The sequence below is a fragment of the Falco rusticolus genome, chromosome 5 (assembly GCF_015220075.1).
Source record: "Falco rusticolus isolate bFalRus1 chromosome 5, bFalRus1.pri, whole genome shotgun sequence".
Classification (NCBI taxonomy): Eukaryota; Metazoa; Chordata; class Aves; order Falconiformes; family Falconidae; genus Falco; species Falco rusticolus.
The window spans coordinates 46,588,501-46,613,832 of record NC_051191.1 but is presented as its reverse complement, the minus strand read 5'-3'; the positions used below and the strand labels follow the sequence as shown (position 1 = coordinate 46,613,832).

The 25,332-nt window shown below is 41.2% G+C and overlaps 1 protein-coding gene and 1 long non-coding RNA gene across 5 annotated transcripts in view; one reads left to right on the top strand and one right to left on the bottom strand.

The window, feature by feature from the left end:
* The window catches only part of CDK17 (cyclin dependent kinase 17), a 96,769-nt gene extending 95,259 nt beyond the window's left edge, over positions 1-1,510 (bottom strand). Inside the window, exon 1 of one of the 3 annotated variants that reach the window (XM_037389704.1) lies at positions 1,395-1,510. The gene's annotated coding sequence lies outside the window, so the exon portion shown is untranslated. Of the gene's footprint in view, positions 1-935; positions 1,026-1,394 lie in introns of those variants that run through there. The other 2 variants (XM_037389707.1, XM_037389705.1) reach the window with 2 other exon arrangements.
* Positions 1,511-1,929: 419 nt separating this feature from the next.
* LOC119148936 lies at positions 1,930-25,318 on the top strand. Of its 2 annotated transcripts, none has more exons than XR_005104537.1 (4): positions 1,930-2,261; positions 17,443-17,518; positions 18,563-18,710; positions 24,580-25,318. It is a non-coding gene; the product is annotated as an uncharacterized LOC119148936 (long non-coding RNA). The 2 variants fall into 2 exon arrangements; XR_005104538.1 differs by lacking the exon at positions 24,580-25,318 and adding an exon at positions 24,540-24,579.
* Positions 25,319-25,332: the final 14 nt, after the last annotated feature.

Below are 25,332 nucleotides of genomic sequence, written 5' to 3'. Positions count from 1 at the left end.
AGCACATGAAACACCCAATCACCTACTTCACTTTTACCCAATTCTAACAAGAAAATAAACCTGAATTTGGCACCAAGTCTAATCCCACAAATGTTTTCTTCTGTCCCACATCTTCCATGTATTTAACCTTTGGTCATCTAGCTTCCAGTTCAATTCATACAATTAAAAAAGGAGGCGAGGGGGGAGGAATGGAAGACTTTCAAACCGGGCTTCCTCTCCTCCTATCTATGCCGAGATAGCTACAAGAAAGTTGCTATTGATCTTCTGTCAAATTACAAAAAGGAAAAAAACCCACACATAAATTATTCATCAAATATTTTTTTAAAAAAAGAAACAGATGCTTTTTCAATTATTGCGTCTGGATTATGACAGACCTCAGCCCTGTTTCCCTCACAACAACCACCACTACCGAAGTGCCCAAGACAGCTACGAGTTTAAAGCAACTCCAGCCGGCTCCCAAAACTGTGGCAGGAGAGACAAAGGGATCAAGGTCAGCATTCTTCCAACGCAGCAGCTAATCCACTCCTATGAACACGGTACTGGAACTGGTGGGCGTAACAAATCCCCATGAAATATAAAATACAACTAACGCCACCTGATTTCCCCCGTCCCTGCGAGAGAAGAACCATTTTGCTCTCATTGGGTTCAAGCCATTACTTATCTGAGAGGAAGGGGAGGGAGAAGCGGAGTTCACAGAAGTTCAGGGTCAGCAAATGTTCACGTATCCTGTCATCTACGAACTCAAAGCCCAGGGCACAAAATTTCTTATAGCACGCACAGAAACCTACACGTTTTAGGTGTGTGTGTGGGGAGACCTGCAATAGGAGCGAATGTGTCATACGTGCGGAGGCTGCGAGAAGAGCTGTCAGGAGAAAGCAGCCTCGCTTGAAGGGGAGGAGGCGGCGGGGAAAGGACGGTTACGAACACAGGCTCACCAAAAAATCCCGCGGCATTCACCGGCTGCACGCCTCGGCTCACCCCTCAAGCCCGGCTCCGCTCGGCTCCCCCCGTGGACGGTGCTCAGCCCCCCGGAGCTGCCCCCCGGCGCCGCGGGGCCGCTCCCAGGCGCCACCGGGCAGCGGAAATCCCCCGCAGCCCTCCCCGGCCCGGCCCGGCCCGGCCCGGCCCTGCCCTGCCCGGGGGCGCAAAGCGGCCCTGCCGGCCCCGGCGGCCGCGGGCTCCACAGGCAGCCCCTCGGCCCTCTCGTGGGGCGCCCCCCCGCCCCCGCCTCAGCTCCCATCACCTTCCCTCCTCCTCCGGGGCCGCGTTTTCACCTCGCCCCCCCCGCGACGTCCCACGCACACGCAGGCCGACAGCCCCCGCGGGCCAGGCCCCAGCCCTGTGAGCCGGACCCGCACCCCGGGGCCGGGAGACAATGAGGAGCCACAACTCACCAGCAGCGCCGGAGCTCCGTGGGTCCGGGGGCGGTTCCTCTCCCCCTTCTCCTTCCCCTCCTCCTCCGCCCAGGAGCGGTATCCGGCCACCGGGAGCCAAGCCCCCCACCCCCTCCCCTCGCTGCCCTGAGAGCAGCCGCCGCCTCCGCCGGGCCGTCGGCCGCGCTCCCTCCCCGAGGAAAGTCACTTTATTCCCCGCTCCAACATGGCTGCTCCCGCCGCCGCCGCCGCAGCAGCCTTCGCCTTGCCGCGGCTCCCCGCCACCGCCACCGCCGCCGGAGAGGGGCCGCAGGCCGTGCTCGGGAGCCGCCCGGCCGGCCGCTGGGTGCCGAGAGCGGCCCGGATGGCCTCGCGTCAGCTGAGTCGGGCCGCGGGGTGCGCGGCGAAGGGGCGAGCCGAGCCGGGCTGCGCGTCTCCGCGGCGGGCAGACGCCTCCGCCCGCTCGCAGCTCGGAGGCTCGCACTGAGACAGCCCCGCCGGCAGCCGGAGCGCAGGAGGGGCCGCGGGGGAGGCCCGGGCGCCGGCGACACCTAGCGGCTGCGGCGGCCCGGCGCCGGCTGAGCCGGGGGTGCGCGGGGAGCGGGGCGGCCCGGCGGAGGGAGGGCGGAGGGCGGGGCCCGCGCCGCGGGGAATGCCCCGGGCAACTAGGGGGGCGCTCCCGCCGCAGCCCTTCCTTGGGCGGCCTTCCCCGCTGCGTAGGCGCCGAGCCGAGCGGGGCGCTGCGGCTCTGTCCTCAGCGGCCCTGCGCAGCCGCCTCCTCCCGCGGGAGGACGCGGATGTGCCCGGCAGAGGCGGCAGAGGCACCGGAGACCGGCTCCAGGCCGTGCCCGCGTCCGGCCGCCCGAGGAGTCTCCTCGAGTCGTTTCGGTGAGGGCAGTGTGGGAAGGGGCGCTTGCTCGCTGCTTCGTCTTCTCCGGTTCTTGGCGGTGTTTCTTCTTGGGCTTGTGGGGTGATTCAGCTCAGCTCTGAGGCGGCTGGCATCCTCCCCCTGCTCCCCCCGCCGCTGGCAAGTCAGTAACTGAAGTTAAGGGAAAACATGTGGCTTTGTAGATCGATTTCTCACTCATCCTTTCCACATTTATCCTTGAATTTCCTTTCCTTTCCTTTGTCTCCTACATTCACGGTCCCCGAACCATTCCTCTTGTCTTCCATGTGATCACTCTGATGCTTCCTTCCTGTGCAGAACCTTCCTCTCGGAGTCCTCCGGCTTGTTTTCCCTCACTTATCAGCCCTTTCCACCCCTACATTTCTTAAATTTTGTGTGTTACTGAACAAGACCTAAAAAGTAAAAACTAGTTTTGTGAGCCAGTAATTCTGTATTAGCTGTTATTTTCAGGTTTCCACCACACAAAGAACAAAATACAATAGGAAGGCCAAGTTACTTCAGTGACATGGCTTTGAACGTGAAGTACTGGGTCTTAAGTACACTTAAGGGCAGAATCTGGCAAATTGGGGTTGGGGATTTTTTTGCTTTTGGACATGTGCCTGTCCTTGCTGCCTGCCTGCTTACTCTGTCAGCTGAAGTTCTGTGTCACGACCACAGGGCCCGTTCACAAAACGCGTCTCCAGACGTAGTGCAGGCCAGGGTTACTGACTGAATAGGCCAGGCCACATCTCAGGCTCCGTAAGAGGAACTAACTCATAGGTCTTTTGAGTTTTTTCTTTGCCACATTCCTATATATGCTGAGGGAAGCCAGAGCTCCATCGTTCTGCCAGCAGGTCTGCACTATGCTCTGTCTAGGTTGAGACCGGTATGTATTTTAATCTGCAGCAGCAGCAAACATTTTGAGGAACTCCATGTGCAGTTTATTCTAGCCAGTCTTCCACAGTAGGGCCGAGTGGAAGCTGCCTTTGCAGGAGCAGTGCCAGCTGAAAATTTCCCTGCTTCCAGCTCCATTGCACCCTTCTAGCAGCACAAGGAAACCAGAATACAGATGAATATGTTTCCCAGTAAACAGGAGTCACTTGTTCTTGCCTAAAAAAGGAGAGCAAGTATAAAACCGCTTCTTCCATGCACAGAAATTCACTTTGCTCATGCTGATGTAGACTTTTGGTGAGATCAGTTTAGGATAAAAAGAAGTAAATATGACTCAAACAAAATTGCTGTTTATAGAGACAAAACATAATTACTTTTTGAATGTTTTCAAGATGTAGAATAGTTACCTTTGCAAAACTTGTGGGATTTTTAATGACACAGGGAAAGCAGCCATTCAAGCTTTGAACTTCCTGGTAATGCAAAGATATCCCTTATGGATCTTCTTTAAAACTCAGGACCTACCAGTTCTTGCTAGACCTACCAGTTCTCCTGATCTTGGAATGCTAACAAGATGATGTGTTTTATCTTACTCAATTTGAAGGCTATTTTGGGTAAGTAATAGCATTATAAATTATTTTGTGCAAGTTTGTTATTATATACGTGATTAGTAAAACAAGCTCTTGAGATAGCGCAGCAGTGAGTGCATTTATTGCAGCACGTCCAAGTAAGTTATGTTCCATAAATTATGGGGAGAAGGTGGGTTGGAAGTTTATGAAGCCATTTTTGTTCTCAAATATTAAAAATATCAGTAAAATATGCTTGTTTTACATTATATGTATTCATGTCCGCCATTGATACTTCTGTTATGGCAGGAAGTGTAATTATGACAAACAAAAGAAGAAGCTAAAACCCGAGCAGTTAGGATGAGTCACCAAAGAAATAAGGGGCCAACACTGATTACAGTGCAATGAGAGTATTTTAAGGTTTTCTACTTGTAATGGGGAGCATAATACGTTGTTAAGAGGGAAGTCTGTGAGAGTGTAACGTGATACCCATTCGGCCTTTGTATCTACCACCACTTGGTGCCCTCAGAGAAAGATTTTCACATCTGGGCAAAAGACAGTACAGAAGCGAGAGAGTGACAGACCTAAGTTTGAAACATAGGCACTGATTTTGATTAATTTATCCCATGAGTCTGGTTTTATAACTATAGCTATTGATTTGGTTTATTAGTGGAATATGTAGCAATCAATCATATTTCCATCTAGCTAACTATGATTATTAATATTTTAAACTAGTTTCAAGATGGATTGGCTGGTGAGTGCAATAGATCTGCTCTCTAAGCCAGCAAGAACAAAGTACACCCAGGTTACATGGAATGAATTATTGCCACTGGACAATCTGATGAAATCTATGTCAGCCATTAGAATATAAATCCAGCAGTAGGTATACAGTGTTGTCAGGAGACCAAGATTTCCTGCTTTGAATATAAATACACTGGCTTTGCGTCTGCATTTATTGAACAGAAGGACATAGTTATTTTGTGACAGTAAAAGTATAGGAGTTAAATCAGTCATGTTCACATAAGGGTAGATGGAAGCATTACAGAAATATATATTTTTAACACAGTGTATGTAGAAAGCAGTTACTTTACTCCCAAGAGCCAAGTTCAGGATTCTGTGTCACAGCAGCAGAAGTCAGTGATCTCACAACCAGCCAGCAGTGTGGGAAAGCATTGTGCTCAACTACAAGGGATGTGTTCATTTGCAAGGGAAAGACTGAAAGTCTTGGCAGGTAATTAAAAGGGGAAATGATTTTCAAATACAGTATTTTGTTTTTAAATGCAATTGTTTTTTTTCTATTGGATGCCAAAAATTTCTGAAGAATGCAGTATCCTCTAACTAATTGTATCTGTGCTCTGAGAGCTATTGTTCTGCTCACAGCACGAGCTATTTATATATTACTCTGTGTAGCACTCCTTTCTGTAATGATTTTCTCCCACCTACACAAAACTCCAGTCCATTTAAAATAAATTGATACAGCTTCTTGCTTTCTTATACCAAGCTGGTATTCATATGAAGTATTTTCCAGGTTACTTGGATTTAGCACAAAGTAATACATACAGGCCGCTAGACTAAAAAAAAAAAGAGATTCTCTAACGTCACTGGAAGACCAAACCCCTTCCTCTGTGAATGAATGGGAGCAGGAAGTAGTGACAAGAAGGTCACCCTTGCAAGAAACAAAGAGCTACGTACTGCTAACAAGAACTGCAGCTATCTCTACCATGATTTAAGTAACTGATAACTAGTCATTGGCTAAGTTGCATTGTATATTTCAGATAGAAACAGGGAAAGCTACTGTTTTTTCTTGTAAACCTTGCTTGTTTGGCAAGCAGGAAAGAGTTCCCAAAGTGCAAATAGTGGGGTGTTTATTATCTACACTTGAGATTTGCATTTGTGTAGCTATCCTGGTGATTGGTTACTGATAAATTGCTGGAGAAATTACCATTACTGGAAGGTCTGTGTCATCCTGTGCTTATCCCTTATCTCTTAATTTTGTCATTTTATAGCATATAAATATTTATTGTATATCAGATGACATAAACATATGACATACCATTGTCACTGTTTTATTATTATTATTCCTTTATGTTGCTTAACTTTTCAGTTCCCATATGTAACTTCACAACATCCAATCAAAATGCTATTTAAATATTATTTCTCATTTCCTTACACATTGTATCACTAAATTTTGGTTATGTATCATTCATGTAGATAATAATGTCTTTACAATATCTGATTTGATGGTTTTATTTATATCTGGCATTTCTGGGATTTGGACATTGAAAGCGTCTACCAGTTGTGCGTATTTTTGGGATATGAAGCATGGTTTTAGTGGAAAATCTAGTTTCATTGTTTTATTTTTCTTGATTTTTTTCTCTAGTTGGAGATTACTCCAACTAATATAAATTAAGTCTTTCCATTGACTTCAGCAAGAGTCAGGTTAATCCTTTTAGATGGAATTTAATAGCACAGAGAGGGACTGTGCTATTTCTGTATATTTCTGTCCAGGTTTGCAAACAAATGGCTACACACTCCTTTATTTCTCTGCTACTGCTCTGAAAGGCAGGACATCCTGCTTTTCAAAACCAAAGATATGAGACCTACCCCAACCCAGTACAATTATCATACTCAGATAGGAAACGGTGAGGTATTTTCTGTAGATTGTCTATAAATGAAGTTTCTGCAGTAGAAGATAGGTCACTATGAAACTCTAGCCTAGTGAAAGAAAGATTTTTTTGATATTTTGTTTACATTTCGTTTTGGTGACTAAAACCATTGAAGAGAATTTGAGTGAAACAATGAAAATCTGCAGGTAATGGAGGCTGGTTAGTTGTGTGTGCACACCTCTGCTGCTTCTCCTGTTCAAGTACCATTCAGGAATACACTTCTCCTTTATGAAAAAAAATCTGAAATAGCAGGGAAGAAGCTCCTGTTCTTCTCTGTTTCTTTCATGTACATTCAGTGTCTCAGAATAGCAAGCATCTCCTTCTCTTATTCATTGTAAGTAAACTGCTTCATAGAAATTTGCAATCATTACTCACCAAATTGATTAGAAATGCTATCAGTGAGTCTCAGAACATTTGTACCATTGCCAGTTCAAAGTACTTGGTGGATTTGAAAATAAAGCACAAAATACACAGAGACTCCTGCAGTTACAATATTATAGATGTCAAACTTATGCTTTTTTCCTTATTGTAATGGTTGCTCTCTCCAGCGTTTTAGGACTTAAGTGAAATTTCTTCCAGTCATGACAGCTGGTTACTTTCCTGTAATCCTGTGACATAAAAAAGGAAGTTTGTTCTAGCAAAGGTGGTATCTGTTCCAGTGATCCTGTCTGACCTTAAAAGGCTGGACAGGAAGGTATGGAGAGACATGGGAATAAAAGAAGCAGGACTGGAGCTAAAAACTGACATAGAGAATATGAAGAGTATGAGAAAGGGCACATGAAAATCGCTTATGTAGTGGATGTTGGAGATAAAATGAAGTACAGGAAATCTGGGGACAGAATGAAGTGGGTTGAGGGAAACAGGCTACTGTAGGAAGGACTGAGTACTGCACACATTGTTCTGTGCACCGCCAGTCAAGGATATACAACGTACTGTCAATGTGGAGAGAATTCCTTACATATTCTGGAGATCCCTGTGCATGCTCACGTCAACTACATTTTCGAGTTTTTTGTGCACTGGCAGCTGGCTGTCAGGACTGCTTTCAAATGTATAATGGTAGCTTTTGAGATGTCAGTGGGAGATAGTCTTACGCAAAACAAGAACTAAGGTAGAAGGGGGACAGGAGGAGAGCTGGAATGGATGAAAGAGCATGCAAGAGAGAAGATATGGGAAAAGAATGCAGGAAATTAGGAGGTAAGTAGATGCAGGGCTTTACCTAGTCTAGGCCAAAGGCTTTTACTGTCTCATAATCTTATTAACACTAACTATGCAGGGTAGATAGGTAGAATTAAGACATTACTTTTTAATGCATTACTGCCCCAGCTAGTTGCCCTACCCTTCTCCTGAAAGTTGTTACACCCTGAGGGAGAGAAGACAGGAACCATACCTGTTTCCCTGTGTAGTGTGGCAATTAGCTTTAACCACCAGTGAGGACACAGAGGCAGGTGAGTCAGATCCCTATAGTTTCTTCTGCCACACCTCCTACAAGGTTGGTACCTGCTGGCACATGGGAGGGACAAAGCTATGTGATCTGTAATTTCTTTTAAAATGAGCTCAGCCAGATCAGTCAGGCTTCTCTTTAATTTCTGCTGTCCTAGGAATTCTCCTGCTTTAGGCAGCCGTGTGTATGTTAATATGTTGGTGCTAGATTTGGAAGATGGCAACCAAGTGAGAGAGAAAAAAATGTGGCATAAAACTAGAAGAGTATAGATGGTGGCTTCTATCTGCTTATGGAAAGAAAAGCTTCTTTTTGGATACGAGTGAGAAACTACATTTCTGCACATGGATTTAAGGTTGAATTTTGATCCTGGGCTGGCTTTCTTACGAAGAACAACAACAACAAAAAGATAACCGATTAAACTAATATGTAACATATGGAATACTTCTGACACTGAAAATATCAAAATGCATCTTCAGATGAGATTAATAATTCCTACAGATGTAAAGATAAAAAAAAGAAGAGGTCACTCATAAATTCCAGTTGGTTTAATTGTGGATTTCCTCACTGTTTTCTTTTTGTGTAGCTTCTTGTTAGTTACTTTGCCAAATCACTGATTGATCAACTAAACTGTTCTCTTAAGTAACCCAAGCATGACATTTTTTAAGGTCTGTTTTCAGAACAGTATAAAATAATGAAAGCTATAAACAAAAAAGAAGCAGGAATGCCACAAACCCCCACATATCTATTACTTGTCATCTGTAGAGTCTAGCTGTTACCACAGAAGCATGTTAAAATTAAATGCTGAGCTTTATTTAACATACTTAGATGTCCTCTCTTTCGTTGCCTTTACTGTTCTTATTTCAGAGCTCTTTTGTTCACTTCACAATGTGGCATATTCGTGTTCACGTAGATACTTACAAGTCACAATATATTACTGTACAATTCTACTTAGCTTTTCAAAACAAATATTCAATTGGAGATTTTGTAGCCACTACATAGGTGGCAGTTACAGTTAGTTAAGTATTTTGCAGGACAGATATTAATTTATATCTACTAGAAATTAAAAAGAAAAATAATAAAAAAGAGGAGGGAACTATGTACTTGAAATTCTATATTGGCGTGATTTCACACTGTTAGCATTCTCATGCAATACTTTGTTTTAAAAATTAATTTACCTTTTTTTAATTTCATCAAAACAGTTTATTTTGCCCACCAATAAGCTCTCCATAGAAACAGTCGTATCTTGGTAACATACCAAGAATAAAGTTTGGGGAATACATGCCTCTGTATATACTGCCCTTAAAGAGACATTTGTGGTTGCTAAAGGGAATATGAGAGTTGCCTTTCTGCAATTGCAGCAGGCACAGCATTGCAATACAACCTGCCTTGATGCTTCCTAGATTGACCTCCTTACACATGAGATACAGGTCACTTCTACCTGCATTATTCCATGGCCTTCATAGGAGCATATGAGCAAAGATGTCAGACTGTTGCCCATTACAGCTGGGGTTTTATTTTTGGTTTTGTTTTAATAGGATGCTAGCCAATGAACGACAAACACATTTTGCTTTTGGCCATTGTCAGCTGAATTCAAAACTGTTTTGGCTACTGCCCCTGATTTTTTCCCCCAGTGTTTCTACACAGAAAAATCTTGAAAAATCTTATTGCTGGTGTCACCTCATGCAGACCTGTACTTGCTCTGTTGGGTGCTACTTTTCCACCATATCAGAGTTTATCTGGATGACTCCAGCTGACCCTAGCTTTACCAGCTCTCTTACTGTTTTGCCTCCCTCCTTTTTGCTCCCCTGTGGTTGCTGTAGGGCACCTGTTTGTCCTCTGGCACCTGATGTTGCCCTCTGTTCCTCACCATGCTGAAGTGATCCAAGGGAACGACTGCGATGATGTTTGAGCTTCTCTGCAGCACCATGTCAATATTTACACTGTGCTGGTTATTAGCAAGTTAAGCATATGACTACACTGTAAAATTTCCCCAGTTTAATCCATGCTTCAGGGGAAAAGAAGCAGGAAGTAGAGTGGTGCAGGGGCTATGTGTACCTTACGTGTTTGGCCTAGGCCTCAGACTGGGTACAGGAGGGCCATGCCATTATTTTCTCCAGTTAGAAAGGGACGAAGCATGCTTTTCAGCTGATTTTTACGCTGCTTTTAAGTTGTTAATTGCCACATCCCAGCTGAGAGTGATGTCTGCCTCGGCTGGTATTCTTCTCCAATTCAAAATAGCTCAGGTGATTTAGCGCTACTGTAGAGTAGAGGGTGTCCTGACCCCAGCCCTCTGCAGAGGCTTTTTAAGGTGTCAAGCAACAGAACATCCTATCCCGGGTTTTGATTAAGGGAAAGAGTGGTTATCAGCTTTGGTTTCAGGCCCAAACTAACTGAGGGAATGGAGACGGAGTCAAGATTTCTCTTGTCTGAGCATGCGGTTATTAAAAGAACATGTCTGGCAGCAAAAGGAGGCCTAGGAACCAGGAGAAACTAGGCAGATAAGCAGAAACTCTCTTTCCTTCTGTGTGAAGAGAATGAGGTGGAGAAAGAGCATCTGCTGAAACATGGTTTTAAAAATTCTGTATTTGTGTACTTAATCAAAATTTGCAGCACTAGTAGGTGAGCAAATATTATTCAGAATAAGAAATGGGGACACTGGGAGGGGTCTTTTTTGTTTGTTTGTTTGTTTGAGGGGTACTATGAACTGCCAGTGGTATTTTAGGAGGCTGAGTGAGGATGACCGAGGCAGCGACCAAGGTGTAAAAAAACACGGCAGAGCTTTAGAAGCCGTGGGGTCTTTTACACCCCCCTCACAACCTGTGTACGCCCACCCCACCTTAGAGACACTCTTCCCTCAGTTCTCTTTGGCTGTGGCATCTCCATGCTCAGGTCTCATGCAGTTGTCAGTCCTTGCTCTACAGCCTGCATCATCTTTCAGCAGCCATAGTTTGCTTTCTTTACATTTGACGCAGATGGTAATGGGGCAGGCCAGGGGCCTTTTCCGGGAGGTTAAAATAGATGTGGGAAAAGGAAGAAGACAGAGCACTGACAGGAGAGCAGGAAAGTCTGCAGTGATATTGAAAGGTGGTCTGCACAGAGGGAAGAGATTCAGCCTAAAGCAGCTGATCTCTCCTAGGCCTTAGCAGAATGGGTAGATGGCTGCCCTCAGTAACTGTCAAAGACTGTGTCTACATTAGCAATTTGTTTCAAAGCAATAGTGCAATTTGGAGGAGAATCCTGTCATTGTCTCCATTTACCATGTGGTGTTTCAGTTCTCAGAGTGGTTTTAGCATACAAACTAAATTCCTGAAGGAGGAAATGAAAACAGAAGCTCTGTTGCAAATCTGCTCCACATGCACCCTAATGCTAATGGGGACAGTAGGTTCCAAAATAGTGTGTGAGCTGCATCGCCACAAGGTCCTCTAGCACATACCTAACACTCCTTTTCCTCAGAAAGCTTTGAAACAAATGTGTAGCGGAGGTGTAGCTCCAGGGACCAAGCTAAATATAATCTAGAATAAACCTCCAAAACACATATTACGGAAAAATGAGGTGCCCTAGTATTAACTGTTTTGTTCTACTCCTAATGTGCTGAATTACTTTCTCATGACAATACTGCCTACTTTGCCTGTACCTTGAGCTGGCTGTGGGATATGGCAAATCTAACATAAACATGTACCTAGAATGTTTCTTGTATCTGATAGGTGGGATATGCACCATGTTTTATTATATATGTTAGCTTTTAAGACAGCTCTTTAATCACTATTAACGTTGCTCATCTTAACTTGAATGGAAGAGATATAGCAAAATCTTCCGGCAATCACAGTAGTAGACATGCTCATACTGTAGCTGGGGATATAGAGAGAGCGGTGGAATTGTACCCCAGGATGGGTAAAGGCACATGGCCTGAAAACTGCACTCGGTAAGATGCCTACCCACCAAGAAAAAAACCAAAACCAAACCCAGACATAGCTGTATGAATAACTGTGACAATATCATTCTCTCCTAAACGGAAGTTACTGCATGCCTGCTATAAGGGTAGAAGAAACCAAACAATGTTTAAGCCAGAATGATGATTAGATGTAACAGTCAATACTTACCAGTATAATTACAAAAGTATATAGATTCTTAACTGTTGTATTGTCTTTTTTTTTTTCACTTTTCCTATGATTTCCATTTATTTATGAGTTTATTTGCATAGCTTACTGACAGCACTGATGTAAGCTTCTAAGCAAGTACTCTGTGCTCTGTGCTGCTATTGTCACTTACAGTTAAGATTTAGTTATAGCTGTTCGCCAGAGCCATAATGTGCCCCCATCCCTCACATATCCTACTGTGAATTGAAAATAATGTTCTAACAAAATGTTATGAAAGGGCCTGCAGGATTACAAAGACTTTTTTTGAATAGAAAATTCTCATGTTCTTTAGGAAGCTGTAATTTGTACGATTTAATCTTTTTTTTGTACCATGTCAGATAAACCTAGACATTCTGCTCTCAGATGATAGCACATTTGGAGATCTGAGAGAAACAAGGAGCTGCAGGAACATATTGCAGAAGCCTAAAGCACTTAGCAACAGAGAGAGTGTGGGATGCAGCGACAGAAGCCGGAATGTGGAAACAAGTGACATCAAGGCGGCTGTTTGGGAATGAAGAGCTTTAACTTTGTTTATAATTTCAGTAATTCTAAAGAACTTTGCTGTGTGGGAGGTCACTGCAGTCTATGACTCTGCATATATTCTTCTCTGTGTGACTGTTCTTCAAACTCCTATAATAATTATTACCCAAGAGTGCTGGATGTATTAATTCCCTTTTGTATTTCCTATTTCCCTCAAAACCCAGAGAAGTAAAATTAAGATACTTGCTTTGCTTCAATTTATCCTGTTAAAATAATACCCATGTGACATGTGCTTTGAAGAGATGGATATCAGGAAGTAGCTTGATTGCAGAGCTTGATTCTCCTCATACTAATATAACTCTCTTTCACATACAGTGAAGCAGCATTCTTATTTTCTAACAGGTCCAGTCTTTAAAATCATGTCTTCTGGAGTGATACAAACATTCACCATGATGATTTTTAGTGCTTTGCATTAGAACATCCTGATAGTGTGCACTAATGATGGATGTCAAGTAACTACTAAGAGAAGATGGCTGAGGTGCTGACCAGGATAAATAGAGTTGAGACAAAGAAAAAATGTCTCCGACATCAGAGGGAGTTTTAGGAGGGGATTCAGCAATCGGTGTGTTTCTAAGCTCTGCAGGTCCCACTGAGGTAGAAATGATCTGAAGAACTTGAATTTTACTCACCAATTGCTGGAAACTATTTTACTGAATGCATATGCATCTGCAAATGCAAAAATCTCCTTTCCTCTGAACAGTTACTGTGCGCTTTAAATGGAGGGGCTGCACAGCTCTAGGGTTGAAACAAAGGCCGTAGGCTATGTAGGATGCTTAAGGAATTTGGAAACCTTGTCATAAATGTTACATTTTGTATTTAATGAGGGTTGAACTAGCTATTAGCTTGTATTTTCTTTTTTCTCTCTGTAAATCTCTCTTGTGGTTTGCATTATTCAGTAATCAAATTGTGTCCACTCTTCAGGTATTCTCTATTGAAAGTAATAGTCAAAGGAAATGATAGAAACATACTAAATTAGGTAATAATAGAGGTGCAACAGACATGCATAGAACAGGAAAAAAACGATGAATACTTTAATATATAATAATGATGCCCAAGCAACTATTAGTATTTAAATCTAACAAATTTATCTGCTTACTAGTACAGTGTAGAATAGCTTCAGGCTACTGTTGCTAATTCTTTAACTTCACATGTGACCTGTCATTGGGTAAGTGCCCAATTTTAAAGGAATTGGATTCAGCCTAACTAGCGATCAACTGTTTACTTTCAAAATGCTGCAGTAATTATTAAAATGCAGTAATCACACTAAATGGCAAAATTAAAAAGAAAAAATGAAGTAAAATAAAATCAAATTAAATAAAGGAAGGACATAAAATTAAGTCACCAGACCGAAGCTGGGTAACAAACATACTACTAACAAAATTAATAAAGTACAGAGACATCCATAGACTGTAAGAGAAGTGTAGTGTAGACAAGGCGTTATCAAATCATTCAGGCTACAACAGGGTGAACCTGAAAAGTCATCACATGACACTTAGAAACAGCAATTTCTTCAAGCCTTCCAAAACACACTGGGACCTCTTACAGCTCACTAATGAAGAGAAGATTATCTTGGCCTGAACCTCCCTAGCTCCCTTTGCTTAGGAATAACCCTGAAGAAATGCTCCACCACTTGTACCCTCAGGGCAAAACACTTTTTCTTGAGCAAGTTTCCCACAGGTTCCTGTCTGCAAACTTCTCAGAGACTAAGTGCCAGACTGTCTCTCTACATTTTAATGTGCCTCTTCCATATTAATAGCTACAGAGCCCCAGAGAGGAAGTATCACCTGTTGAAGAGGTTTAAAGACCTGAAATTCCAGCACCATTGCTAAAATATATGCCTTGACCTACTCCCACTTCATGTTTTTCCTTTCTTCTTACTTTCTCCTCTTGCTCTCAGCTACTGCCTTTCTCTTCTCGTAAGGAAGACCATTATCTCATTATCACAGATCTCTGCTGTACCCAGCATACATAATTGCCACCATCAACCCTGAATTCTCTGACTCAGAAAATCTAAGTCAGAGGCTTCAGGCAGTTCCACCCGCTCTGTGGAGATCTGCCCGACCCTCTCACCTTCCCATTCAGCACTCCCACTCTCTGCCTTGTACTCCAGCTGCTTCTCTGAAAAACACCTTAGACAATAGAAATCGTAGGAACAGTAACATTAACCCCCACCTTTGCCTCCACTAAAAATCTTCATATTTTTTTTTAAATGGTACAAAAGCTTTTCCAGACAATAAAAGAAACACTTCAGGGTGCTACTGACACCATATTCTTTGTGATAACAAATTAAGGCCCTTTTCCCTAGGAAATGAGCCTGTAACCCAGCTTTTAATGTGTGAAGGAAGCCAGCGTCACTATCACGCAGGGAGCTGGAGCAAGATCCTAGTCAGTGTTGCTGTTATCAAAGGGAAATTTGCCCGATTTTAGATCTGAGAAACTGAGGCCTAGGGTCTGCCACAGCTAATGTAATCTTGTTTCTTGCCTAAAAACTCAAACCACAACAAACATATCTATGAAAATTAAAGTATCTCTTTCAGGAAGAAGTCTGAAGAAGGTATTTTTTCTTTTTCATGTATTTCCCTCTTCTGTCCAGACTGTCTCTCACTGTTCTCCTGAGCAGCTTCTGGGGCTATCCTTGAGAGACCGACTTCCATCAGTGTTCAAGGCATGATTTCTTTTCTCTTATGGGAAGTCTCTCTTCCTGAGACCCTACTCTTAAACATCATAGGCATTTAGGGTGCTGCAGCCCATTTTCCTTTCCTTTCCTCTGCTATTCCCTGTGACTTCTCTCATCACTTTGTTCTGTCTTTGCCTCCTTGCCCAGTACTTTTCTGTGGATTCCTATATTCTTTCTGGGCTTTCTCCTCTTCTCCCCCCAGAAGAAAATCCTACTCATATGCTCTTTTCCATCCTGTACAGCTACGACAGAAGTTGTACTATCATCTACTGCACTTCCCTCTCCCTGTATGCCAGATGCCACATGTTACAGCCCTTGAGCTTTCCAAGGCAAATTGCAGTCTCTTACTGCATCCCACTAGCACCAGTCTCTCCCATCTTGTCATCTCCATATTTTTATGTTCCCAGATCGTTCACTTTGTGCACTTGTGGTGCTATGAATACTGGCCATTAAATGTGCACCCACACTATGCAAAGTAACACCCTATCAGAAATAGACAACATGATCCCAGATACACTAACTTCAGAGACAGACTGTTCTGGTACGTCCTTCTGCTGTAATTACATTGTTTTGGTATTTCCACACAGCACAGCACTATGCCAAGTGGCTAAGCCTGTTTCACATTGGCTCAGATGCTGCATCTAATGTCACATAAGACTGGCAACAGTCATCTGACCTCTCACTGAAATTGCGATTTGGAATTTTGGCCCTGGTCAACTCATTTCTTTTTCTTCACACTTCCCTGAAAACACAGCAGTTTTCACTGTCCCTGAAGTATCAGGGTCTTGTGAACTTGTGAAGATCATACAGGTGCTGAAAAGTCACAGAGGAGAAGCACATTCTTTGGAGTGCGCATGTGGCTGAGTGAGGGCTAGGTAGGTATTGCTGGGCTAGCTGAAAGAACAGGAGCAGTATTACAGTAGGATAGCCGTTATTCCCAAACATGCTTCTCAGTATGTGTTTTGAGGAAGTTATTATGGGTTCTCCGGAGGAACCATGTACATCTGCAGCATAGATAAGGGCAGGCTCTCCATTCTATCAGGCCTTGAAATGATTGTAGCAAAACAGTGTGAATAGCCATCACACTGAATCTTCTGGTCTGTAACTGATCTGCTGCCTACTAACTGAGCTTAACAGACAAGTGGTCTCTGGGTTAGGGAAGTATTTACATGCAGATGGCCTATGAAGAGTAGCATGGAAAAAATGGAGGCTCCTAGGAAAGTACATGATGCATTGAGTTTGCTATTTTAAGGAAATAAACCAAAGAGCTAAAGAAAAGGATGTTATAATTCCAGAGCTGGAGGACACTTTTTGTAGCAGACCTTAGTATGTGGTTCTTTTTTCTTAACTAAATCATGAAACAAACTACAAACCAGAGGCATAGGCCCTATTTGTTACAGATGTGATACCATGTGCAATGCCCTGGCATGTTTTTTTCGGTATTTATAATCACTGCAGTTTTGTCTTCTATGTTAGCTTGTTAGCTGGCACAGAGTAGACACTGCAAATCTTCTCATTAGCTTTTTAAGACAGAAGATATAGTTCTGTGACAAGTAAGACTTGTTTGACTTGTGGCATAACATTTGTAAGCAATTTCTCTCTCCTCTCTGCAAAGAAAAGTAGAGGTAGCAGTGGTGTCTTGGAAGGCTTTCTGTTCAAGTACAAATATTTTTAAAAGCAACTCTCCAGAAATGGCATAACTGATTTTCATATTGCTTCAAAAATATTTGTTTCCTAATTAGCAAAGTAGGCTCTAGCTATATTCACAAGGGAAGCAGTGCAATTGGAGCAGATCTGTGCATAATACACATTTGGGGTTTTTACTTTGAACTTGTTCTAGTCTGCTCCTAGAGACTGAATTTCCAGGACCAGTTAGAGAATTTCAGGTGCGCTCATGGAGTGCATGTTTCAGAGTAGTTCCAATTCAGAGAGAGTTCAACCCATGCACTCAAGGTCACTCCGTAACATGAAACAAGTGCAGGAGGTGGGGCCGCTTCAAAGATGCACTCTTGATCACAACCAAATTTTTAAAGTAGATGAACCATAATCTCAGATCTACCAATTAATTGGGGTTTTTTTTATTCATGTTTGATACATAGTGATTATGTTTCTGATGACTAAATTATATTTAAGTTACCTTTTTGCTAATTCAGACGGATGTATAATGCTTTATTTCAGTGAAGCTCTGTCTGCCTTCTCTAAGGAATCATTCTGTCAGTCTTATAATGGAATTCTACAGGTACAACATAAGAAATTTTTTTCCTTTCAGGGTAATTTATTAAGCATCTCTATTGCTAACAATACAGAAGAAGGAGTAACATCTGTCTTACTTTGATTCTACAAAGGTAAATACCATGCTTTTGTCTCTAAACGTAATAGATATGCCAGAGTATACAAAGTAGGTCCACTGAGTAAAAAAATAGACATTTTAATATAGCCATACCTAATACATGAAGAGCCATGTTTCCACTTGAACGCATTTTAGCAAAATTTTCAAAACTTGCTACCAAAGTTTCATCTATGTTTGAGTGGCCAAGGTCTACATACTTTTTATTATTGCATCAGTTAAACAAGGTAAAGTGCTGATAACAATTTCTATTTTTCCTGTAGTGCCATCACATAGAGAAAAGGCAATAGTTTGATCTTTCTAATTTGAAATTCTGAGGGAAAAAAGAGTAAAGATTACAATTCTATTTAGAGTATTTCTTGAATTAAAAGAAAAAATGTAAAGAGCAGGCTGATAGTATGTTGACCGGAAATACATGTAGTTTTGTGTGTGTATATATATATATATATGGTATATAATTGCCTTTTATGTTCTATAAAATGGCAATACAAATTGCTATGCTAAGGGAATAGATGATACTGTTGATATATTTGTAAGGGGCTAATTGCATGGCTTCAGAGTAATCTTTGGAAAATGAGAAGTAAAAGTCTCTTGTTCATTAGAAAATGGATACTGTAAGAGTTGTCAGCCTGGTGGTTTAAGACTTCAACAGAATGATAAAACTGCAAGAATTAAGACCTATCGCCTTTCTTTAAAAACCTATAATAGGGATATTAAAAACAGACCTGGAAAATGGCATGTATAAGATCTCAAATTATAAGATGATTGAAGGATTCTCCACTCACATAACTTTCCAAAAATCATGTTACTGTTTCTTAAATGGAGATTCCCAACAGACTATATACTAGAGATTATTTGCCAGTTCTTTTTTATTTTTTTTCTTTGTTACACTTTGATGCTAGATGAAAGTGTATGTTAAGGCACACAAGCTAAACTTTATTGTATTGCAAATCACCAAGGTCTTTATTCCAAAAACAATAGTTTTTGTATTTTTTATAGGTTTGTGTCTTTTACTGCTCCTTTTTCTCTGCATTCCTTTTAGTTCATCTCAAAAGAGAGAGCTCTCAGCCTGAAGTTTCATATGAATCCAGCTCAGTCCTGGAATACTATACCATCGTAGTTCTCTCTGCATTATAGAGAAGTTCAACTGTACAGCTAATAAACTTCACTTAGTCTGCCTATTAAGAGAGGTATGTTTGCAATTTTGTGGAGGGTCTTTCAGTCTGAGCAATAAGGATTAAATTGTCTCATTCTGATTGATAAAACAGTGTTTCCAAGTTACTCTATAGACATTTAATATCATTTTATTATAACATTCTAAAGTATTTTAAAAATAGAATAAATGCTGTTAAATATAAGCCCTAGCCAAAATTTTAGCAAAAAGACAATCTGAATAAAATCAAACCAGAAAAAAATCCTAGGCATTAATAATAAGAATACATAGCAAACAAGGGTGGCTCAGAAAAGGAAGAAAGAGATATGAAACTATCAGCTATTTCAAACCTACTGCAGTCAAAACTAGAAATCACTTGCCATGCTGATTATGAGATGCAGGACCAAACATCAGGAAGAGAAATTTTTTTTAATTTAATAAAGGCACTCCACTCCCATTAAGTATTTGCATACTACTATTCCTTTTGAAACTAATATTGAATATAATGGTCTGCCCTTTAAAATGTTAAGGGGAAAAAGGCTATAGGAAGGCTTACTTCAACTATATTACCTGTAACAGTCTACTTCTGCTCTCCAGCTTAATTTCTGTAGGTTTACGTATCAGTGGCAATCAGTGGTTTACCACCAAAAGATGTTAGAATTGCTGCAGAGAACACCTGCACTTCTACTCATTCTTGTTCGCAGCTGGTTGCAACTCTGGGATTTTAATCTTCCTTCTAGCAACTATTTTCTTTAGTGTCATTATACTTTTTGATATTGTAGCTTTTCCTACAGCCCTACTAGGGATTTCATGATCCAGTATCTGCATATCTATAGATGTACTGATAAACATATAATCCGGTTTCTGGACAGTTTTTATTTCATAAAATACAATCAGGTAACAGCATCAATTGCTCTAAAAAGAAATTATTATAATTTTTACTTAAACTGTAATAAAGCCAGCATGGCCATGTTGCACTATTTTAGAAACCAGATGAGTAACCTTCCCACATATATGTAGAATGCAAAACAATTACTTGTTCTTAAACATTAATTTTCTAAAATTCTGAAGTACTGAGATAAAAGCTCACAATGACATATTTACATATATCATTACTAGAAATAATATATACCAAAAGCTCAGAATGGTATACATTATTAGAAAGAATAATCTAGAAAATGTAGTTACATAAAATAATAAAAAGGTATTGTGAAAGATATGAAATATCCAAATAATTTTGTGAAGACAAAGATATTTTTTCTATTTCCTTGAATAAGCAAGGCTTAATAGCCAGCAAATAACTACTTCCACATTGCATAATTTTCTACTGCTGACTTCCAAGCTGCTAAATCTCCCAGTCCAAGGTCAGGCTGTTGCTCAAAACAATTTCTGTCAGCTGCTTGAACAAAAGTCAATCAGCAATTTTGACCTTGGAGTGAAATATTCTTACAAGAGTGAGAAGCTAAGAATGGAAAATGGAAGTAATGATGCCAAGAAGTTTCAAAATTCATACTGTAATGCAATAAGAAATGGCCTGAACAGAAATGCATTGATCTAAAAATATTGGAGGTCATCACCAGGTTATTTTAGGTCTCTCTTTGTTTGCTCCCAATGATTAATTCCTAGAAGTCTATTTTGATCCTGTGAGTGCTCCCAGACCAAATGCACAACAGAGAAAGTGTTACGATAAGGATGCATTTAGCTGTTTTGGAGTTATACATACAAACAATAGTGTTATTTCCCCAAGATGATTTCTATCTACAGCATTTGTAGCAGCTCAGAATTATAACAGCAAATGTGCATCAGGAGAATATGAATAAAAATGCACTGTCATATTTGGCTTCAAGAGAGATTTGGGAAGGTTTTCAGAACTAATTTCTTTCTTGGAATAGGCTATACTTCCTCTCATTTAAGGTTTGTCTTGAGAATCTTTATTAAATGAAGAAAATGCATGATGGTTTTAAACAAAACATGTCACTACTTTTTTTCCAAAATAAAATCTTAACTACTAGATGCCTAGCAATCAGCTTAAGCTGAATGCAGCTAAAATAGAATTAATTTCTGTGTTCCATCTCTGCTTCTTTTCTCACATTCTGTAGAAAGTATAACCATCTTGCCAGTCTCTCTGCTCAATAAATTGGATGTTGTCTTTAGCTCAGGCCTCTCTCTAGGTTTTTACACATACAGCTAAATGTTCTGCGTTTTTAGTGTGTTTCTAAGCTGCAGCTTTCACGCACATCACCAAAAATCTTGTTCAGACTTTAACCTTCTCACGTTTGGAAGAGATGTACAGGGCTTTGGGCTTTTGCACAAGACTTCTTTGCTAGTACTGTAGCATACTAGGCATAGCTTCTTCATTAGAAGAACGCCTACAGCTTCTTGAGATTTAAGACAAGATCTTTGACTGAGACAAGAAGTTTACCTCCATGATCAGTCTAGTGAACCAAAATTAGTACTTCCTTAGAAGAAATATATGCAAGTCCTTGGAAGTCTTTCCAAAATAAGCTGTATCAATTGTTGTCTGCTCCAGTAGAATGTACTTGTAAATTGGCATAAACCATGTCTTAATCAAAGAAAGAAAATAACAGGAATTTTAGGCAAACTATCTCATTGAAGCAATAGTTCCATCTTTTGAAAAGTCACAAATGGACTTTGATGTGACCAACTGCTACCTCAAGTCCATAAAGCAGATCTCAGAATCTGTTGTGTTTCAACTTAAACCTCTTACAAACTCATATAATGCAGCTATATAAAAAACCTGCTGCATCTCCCTCCCCAAAGACTGGTTAACCCACTCAAGGTAGAACAATACAGCCTGAGTGGGTGAGTCAAATCTTCAAGATTGTTCACAAAAATATTGCACATTGCTATGCTTTCTTGAAGGGGCAGGTGCTGGGGTGTGTGTGTGTGGGTGTGTGGGGGTGTTTGCACGCGTTGTGTGTGCATTAACTGAACAAGATCACTTCTCCCATATAACACATTTTCTGCAGATCAACTGGAATTCGTCTATATGCCAAAGAATATTTCCCTAATGAAAAAAAAAGCCAAAAACCTAAGACCTTTTTGTGAGCATTCCCACTCACATAAAAAAAAAATATTACTTCTATATTTTAACCTTCAAAACTTACACTTCATCTTTAGAATTTGGCACTGAAACTTTTCATATGATACAACCAAAACACAGTGACAACTGTCACCCCAAACTCAAACGCGGCTCTGTAAGAACCTGGCAGTTTCACAGTTCTCAGTCACTGCAGTTCTTTCTTGTGTTGATCACTTCTTTCCCTTCCTCTTACTACACTGACACACTAGATCAGAAAGGAAGCCAAGAACTGTTTTCAAGTAAAAACTTGGTATTTTCCTTCTCTTAGCATTCATTTACATTAAAACTGTCCCAGACACGCTGTCGATGTATCTTAAAAGACCATCAATTGCTTGTCAAAAGATTCACAAGCTTCAGCTACTTTGTTAATGTATGTTCCAGAGTTCAGAGACCATTCCATGTTTGACAATTTTTGTATACTGCCCAGTGACCGGAACAGTGCTGGAATACTTTACAAATATGTGTCACCATCTCAGTAAAGGATTCAATATGCTGCTCTGTTTGAAAATCTATCTGTATTGTGTCCTAAATAAGTAATTTCCACCATCTTTTCACATTTCCCTACCCCTGCAGTCAGGTATGTACCTTCCTAATTCAGGACATGTTTCTTCATGGTACAGCAAAAACTACAAATGATATCAAAATGTGACAGTGTAACCCTCATCTCCTTACTAACTTTTCCATGGAAGGGCTGCAGGTAGCCCTTAGATAAGGTTAGGAATCCACAAATTCTGTTCGAATGTAAAGGTAGGTGTAAGTAAGGCATCTGAGTCTAAAGATGCTATCAATAAGCCACAAGCAGCTCTAACAAACAGCCCTAAAACACAAAGGACAGAAGGATGGGAAGAAACAGTATAATCCCTCACAACTAACCATAAAAGCCCTGTACTCCCATATCTGTCTCATCAGCTGTAGGGATAGACAGCTGCCACAGATTGTGATAGCAATAGAGGTCTGCTGCACCTCTCCGCTTCCTGTACAGTTAGTTATTTGAAAGGTATGTTGATTCCAGCAAGCGGTTGGCCTCTTGTAGGCTTAGTAAAAGTTCTTCCTTTTTCTCCTCCCATTGGACAAGTTGGTCACACAAAGTGTACTCCTGACGTTCAGTAACTTGGTTCACCTCTTCCAGCTCTCTCAAAGAATGGCTTTTTAAGGACCTTTATCAGGCAACTTAGAGCTATTCTTCTGTATCATATCTGATTCCCCCATGTGAACAGCAAACGGTGAAGACATTTTGTTTCCTTGACCTTGTTTTCCTTGCCTAACTCACAAACTTCATTTCTTCATAAGAATAAGCATATACCTGCCAGCACTTCTTTCTCTGAATTTACTTCTATTTCTTAAATCCAGCAATGCACTCCCACTCAAAGGGAGAGAACTGTGAATTCTTAAAGGCACTTAAAACCAGGCAGGCCTACCACAAGTAGAGTAAACGTAGATCCCAGTTTTGAATATGGTAGTCCATAAATATGTTAAACATTATTTTAAAGTCCCATGTCTTCATTAGCCTATCAGCCTGAAGACTACCTGATGGCCCAGAATCACAACTCAGACTTTTTTTCCTAAAAGTGTCAAAGAAGACATGACATAAATTTAGCTCTTTCATCTCTGTGGGCAGTCAAGTTACCCTGCAGAAGTCTGGTAATACAGCATCCATGACTGCCTCTTGTCTCTGAATATCAAACAGCAAAATCTACAGGCACCATAATTCAGGTGCACATTTGCTACAAATATCCTGGGAAGGGATCTGAACATGCATCTCAGAATTACTCATAGGAAACAAACTTTGACTGATGTACTAAATAGGGCTCGGCAGATGTTACCTCAGCCCCTGTACGCAACACCACTGGACACTCTTCCTGCCCAACACTGCTGTGATTATACAGTGTTTCCACCCTTTGTTTGGTCTTAGTAACCACTGCTGCTCACACAAGTGGAACTGACACACAAGAAGTAAGCAGGCAGCTTGATGAGTTAGCAGCAAAGTTTTTCCCCTTTCTGACTCAAGCATACTTTTGGCCCAATAGCCATGAAAGCAGATACTTCCTATATGGATTTTTACTACATCGACTCTTTACGAGTCTTCTATTTCTGAGGCAGCTTCCTCCTATCTGACCGGGTGATATTAAACCACAGGTTATTATGACCTCTTTGCTTGGGTCAATGGATTTACCTAAATTCCATTTCTTGAGATCCTGTCTGTGCCAACTCTCCGTAATCTCACCTACTTTCTCCCTAGTTTTATTGTACTTCACATTACAATCTGTCCTGGTTTCAGCTGGGATAGAGTTAATTTTCTTCTTAGCAGCTGTGACATGTTAACAGTGCTGTGCTTTTGATTTAGTATGGGAATAATGTTGATAACACTGATGTTTTAGCTGTTGCTAAGTAGCGCTTACTCCAAATGAAGGATCTTCTAGTTTTCCATGCTCTGCCAGTGAGCAGGTGCACAAGAAGCCAGGGGGGAGCATAGCCAGGACAGCTGACCCGATCTAGCCAAAGGGATATTCCATACCACAGAACACCATGCTCAGTATATAAACTGGGGGCAGTTGCCTGGGAGCTGCTGATCGCTGCTCAGGGATTGGCTGGGCAGCAGTCAGCAGGTGGTGAGCAGCTCTATTGTGCATCACTTGGGGTTTTTCCCTTGGGTTTTATTCCACTCTCCCTCTCCTCTTCATTACAATTATTAGTGTTATTGTTGTTGTTGTTATTATTATTACTTTATTTCAATTATTAAACTGTTCTTATCTCAATCCACAGGTTTTACCTTTTTTTAATTCTCCTCTCCATCCCACTGCAGGGGGAAGGAGAAGGAGTGAGCGAGCAGCTGCGTGGTACTTAGTTGCTGGCTGGGATTGAACCATAACACTATCTAAATGTTCAGCGACCAACGATGAATAAATCACTAGCCTTCCAATCAACAAATCACTTTTTTTTTAGGGTGTAGGAACATATGTATTTGAAAGAATTACTATAAACTTTCCAAGTCACACAGGTACTGACAGGTAAACTCCCATTTTTTTATGAAATTCTCCTATCATAGTTGCAACTTCAATAGCTGTCACTTTCTTGCTGTTTTGTATACACCAAGCTTTTCTCTGTAAATGTCAGATTATGCACACTGATACCTTTCTGAAGTTAAAAAGTTCTGTTCTTTTAACTATAAGCCTTTTTGCCTTTTGGACCCGTTACGTATTAGATGGAGACTGTCTGGAGTGTAAATTTGAGTCTTCTCCAGAACAATAAAGTAGAAATCAATATTTTAAGCATCCAAAATTGACATCACACACACAACATAATGCTTGCTGCAGTGTAGTTCCTTGCTGTTCTCCATGGCTTTCTGCCCTGTGTGCCGAGAGGGTCAGAACTGCCCTCCTTGCACTAAACCTCCACCTAGCAGGGAGTGCATACTTGGACCCTGTTGAGCTCTGACCCAGGCATTTTAGACTGAACTGTTTTCACGACCTGACTGGTTAACAGTGGCTAAAGCTTTATCTTTGCTGTCATAGTTTTGTAACCCTCCCCTTTGGGAAATGGCAATACACCCTTCCTC